General features: G+C 36.0%; 1 protein-coding gene across 2 annotated transcripts in view; it reads right to left on the bottom strand.

Annotated features, from left to right (window-relative positions):
• NEK11 (NIMA related kinase 11) overlaps positions 1–4,426 on the bottom strand; it is a 217,400-nt gene that overhangs the window by 186,930 nt on the left and 26,044 nt on the right. The gene's annotated exons all lie outside the window — the stretch shown is intronic.

Genomic DNA, 4,426 nt, shown 5'->3' with positions numbered 1-4,426 from the left:
CTTAAGTGTGATGAAATTTTACAAAAAGAAGCCCTTTCTTTCTATGCTGATAAGATGAATATTGAAATCCACTGTAACTACGGCCATGATTAATCATGTTTTTCATAAGTAATCATGTACAAATTTAATCATGTATTTTAGGGGAACCCTACTTCCTTAATAGCTCTTTTATGTTAAATTACATGTACTATGATAAGAGCCAAAGTAACTTCTTAGCTCATCAAAATCTTATGGTTTTGTTAAAAAAAGTAAATAAATTTTTAAAAATTTTGATAGATGAACAAAAATATAAAGTTATGATGTGGAATTAGAACAATTGAGTTAACATTATCACATCCTCACATCCATTGCACCAGTTTCTATAATTATGAGAGAAATTATTCTCAAATATTGTTTTATTAATTTCATGATGCAGAATAAAGAGAAAACCTCTATCTCATTTACTACTCATTTTAAGTTTAATTTTATTCTACTGTGATAACTAAAAACAGAAATGCCAGATATTTATGCCAAAACAAAAAAACTCTCTTCAAATATAAACTAATCAAGTGCAATGCCTGTAGCACTTTTTTTAGACCATAGCTAACGCAGGAAGTCAATAAAAATGTAAAGAAATGTGTTATTTACCTCGTAATTAAAATCCACAATATATTAAAAATGTCAATGGTAGAGTGATGCCCCCAAGTGGCATACTGATATATTGCAATACACTGATGGAAAAGTTAGAAACACTGTATAGCAGTTCAATTTATCACATTCTTTCATTAAATCTAAAAGTTCATATTATATGAACCTAGATTTCATAGGGGCTAGTAATAAGTGTCCTACAGGCAAGGTCAGGTTCATGATCTACCCAGGTCACTCCTGTAACCAGGGATACCAAAGGATAGTCTGGCGTGTAAAGTGGTGATACACTTGCCTTATTATCTCAAAAGGTTAGGGGTGCATCTGCAAAACAATGAGGGAAGTGTCAGATCTACTCTGATCTATTAAGAGAACAGCATTCATAATATTATAGAAATGTTTTATAAAGATTTGATTTTCAGAATTTCTGGTCAAGATGGTGGAGTAGGTAGATGCTGCATTTGCCTCCTCTCATGACCACATCAACATTGCAATTAAACTACAGATCAACCATCATTGAGAATCACCTACAGTCTTGCTGAAACTATANAATAGCTTTAATAAGAGTACCCAGACTGGACTCAAAGTTGGACTCATTAAATCTATTGATGTTTTGTTTATGACTCAAAACTGAAAGTCAGGATATGTTAAAATGATTACATAAATCAGACAGAAAATCTGTAAGTAGGTGTGAGTAGGTGTAATATACAAACATTAGCTTTGCTGAAGGCTATCAGCTGTTAAATAGAAATTATTGTCACATTCTGAGGCACTGAAAGCTTGTTTCAAATATGAAATCTATGTATTCTAGTAACAAATATTACTCATTTTGAATTATGTTTCACACTGTCAGGCTACTATAATCAATTTATTAATTCTCTAAGAAGAAATAATGTCCTTTTTTATAAACAGTGAGAACTTCTACAGAAAGGGAGACTTTTTAGTTCATTCCTTACAATATGAAAACCAATTTCTCCATTTCTCAATGTGTCAGAAATAAACTTAAAATGGATGAAGTCCTTTTGTTTTTCTAATTACAACTGAGCATCTCAGTAAATGTGGCCATAATTTATAAGTGACCCAAATATGCTTCAATCGAATGGCGTAGAATGCCCATCACTTCTCAGTGATTGAAGCTTGGGTCTTCATTAGTTTTCCAGAATTATACCACTGACAGAAAGGAAATGCTGAAACAATCATATCAAACCTCTGAAAATGCTAAAAGGCACAGTCGTTTTTGTTGCTATTGTTGTTGTTTTCACTTCTGCTTTAAAAAGCGTACCGGAATGCACATATCCTACAAGACGCAGCTAAATGATAAGAAAGCCACACTGTGGTCTAGAACGCAGGCATTTAAAATGATGCTTTCAAGAATATTCAATAACATGGGGAAATACTTATATTCTAGTGCTTCAAAAAAAAAGATGCAAAATTATTGGGTTGTCGGAAACATCACGACGCATTTTTGCAACGAAAAACATAGAAAAAATATATGACTTTTCCGACAACCCAATAGTTGTTCTCCCACCCTTTTGCCTAGTTCAGTGGTCCTCAAAATATAGTCTGCATGTCAGCAGCAACAGCTGTTAGAAATTCAAATTCTCAGATCCCACCCAGGCTTGCTGCATCAGGAACTCTGGGACTAGAGCACAGCAATCTGTGTTTTAACAAGCCTCCCAGGCAATTCTGATGCCCAATAAAGTGTGAAAACCACTGACTAGTTCTTAATCATTCCTCATGTCTCAGCTGAAACAAGCTCTCAGGGAAGCCTTATCTCATCCAACCCCATCCTGCCAGCTTAGATAAGTCTACTGTACCTCACAGCAAGCAAGGCTTTTCTTTCATAATAGTTGTGGCAGCTTGTAATTATTTATTTTTATGATTATACAATTAGTGGCTTTCTCTCCTGTTGGACCAGATATTCTCAGCCCTTGCTGAATCACCTGGACACTCTAAAAAAATCCAGATGCCTGGGGTGTGGCCCAATTAAAGCAGGAGGTATTGGAATTTATGACTCAAATATGTGTATTTTTAAATATTGTGATTCTACCATTCAGCCCATGTTGGGAACCACCAGATTCGAGCTCCTAGAAGAGCAGGTGACCAGCAAATGGTGACTAGTATTTGTTGAATGAACATGTGGGTTTTTTTAAATTTGATATATTTTGTGCATGTTTTTTTTAATCTTGCACATTGTACAAAATTCCAAATGTATAAAAAAGTTTCAATGAAAAGTAAGTCTCTTTCACTCCTCACCCTCCATCTCTGAGGCAACCACTGTGATCAATGCCAAGTTTCCTTAGAAGATGGAATAAATATTTGCCTTACAGAAAAGACCAGAAGTTCAGTGGCAGGATTATAGATTTATTTCCCCGCTTTATGCACACCTGCACTTTTTGTAAAATACATGCTCATTACTCTCAATATTGGAAAAAGAAGTAACCTAAGGATAACCATCCGGAGCTATTCAGGAGCTCCACACTGGGTATGTTCGAGGGTTCTCAGAAAAATGGTCACTTGGAGTGATGCTCTCTGTTAAGAGGAAGAGACTCTATCTGACTTAAGTAAATAATTGTCTAATTATTGCACCTACTTTGTTTTGGTTATATTTTCACTTCTGATTACATATTCAGCTTCTCCAGAACTTGCACCAGAAAATGGTGGGAGGGTACATGAAAGGAGATGCTATTCCTTCTAGGCCCTGAATTAAGAAGTGGCATCATGATTTATAGATTTCTCTTGCCTGAATTTAGTTAACATAAGCCCCTCACCAAGACTAACTATCTCTAGGTATATTTAAAAAAAAAAAAAAGCTGAGAACTGGATCCTAGTGTGGTGGCTTAACCATGGTTCTGTCCTTTAAAGGCCCTAATCGTCTTGGCCCCATCCTGTTGGTGATTATATTGGGTTGTCAGAAAAGTCATGACAAATTTTGTCTATGTTTATCAAAGGTCATTTATTTATATAAAGAACAAAGATTAATCAGTGATATATTGCCCATTTTATTCGATAACCTTTTGCCATCTGTCAGTGAGCTTCATAATTCCTTGTTCATATAAGGCGTGTCTTTATTTGCGAAAAATTAAACAAGGTGCTGATTTACAGCATCATCTGAATTGAACGTTATACCATGCAAGGAGTTTTGAAGAGAACAAAACAAGTAGAAGTCTGACAGCACAAGGTCAGGCGAGTATGGTGGGTGTAGCAACACATTCCATCCAAGCTCCAGTAATTTTTGACGGGTGATCAAACTTGTGTGTGGTCTTGCGTTGTCACAATGGAACACAACTCCTTATAATTAACAAGCTCTGGACATTTCTGGATGACGGAGGATTCGTTCAAACTGTCCAACTGCCGACAGTACGCATTCAAATTGATTGTTTGATTCCTTGGTAGGAGCTCAGAAAACACATCACTTTTAAAATCCCACCACACTGAGAGCATGAGCTTCCTCTGAAGAAGGTCTGCTTTCGATGTCATTTGAGGCGAATCATCACCTCGGGACCAAGACCTTTTGCGCACCACATTGTTGTAAACAATCCACTTCTCATCACCAGTTATCAGTTGCATCAAAAAAAGGATCGTTTTCCTCATATTTAATGAGCATATTGCAGATGTTTATATGTACCGTCAAATGAACTTCTTTGAGTTCATGCGGAACCCAAATATCGAGCTTGCTTATGTATCCCAGCTTCTTCAGGTGGTTGTGAGTGCTTGAATGGTGGATGTTCAATGTTTCTGCAATCTCTTGTGTCGTGTAATGTGGGTTTGACTTGATCAATGCCTTTATTTTGTCGTCATC

The sequence above is a fragment of the Hipposideros armiger genome, unplaced genomic scaffold (genome assembly GCF_001890085.2).
Source record: "Hipposideros armiger isolate ML-2016 unplaced genomic scaffold, ASM189008v1 scaffold_818, whole genome shotgun sequence".
In the NCBI taxonomy this organism is placed as follows: Eukaryota; Metazoa; Chordata; class Mammalia; order Chiroptera; family Hipposideridae; genus Hipposideros; species Hipposideros armiger.
This window is presented reverse-complemented; position numbering and strand designations above follow the sequence as displayed.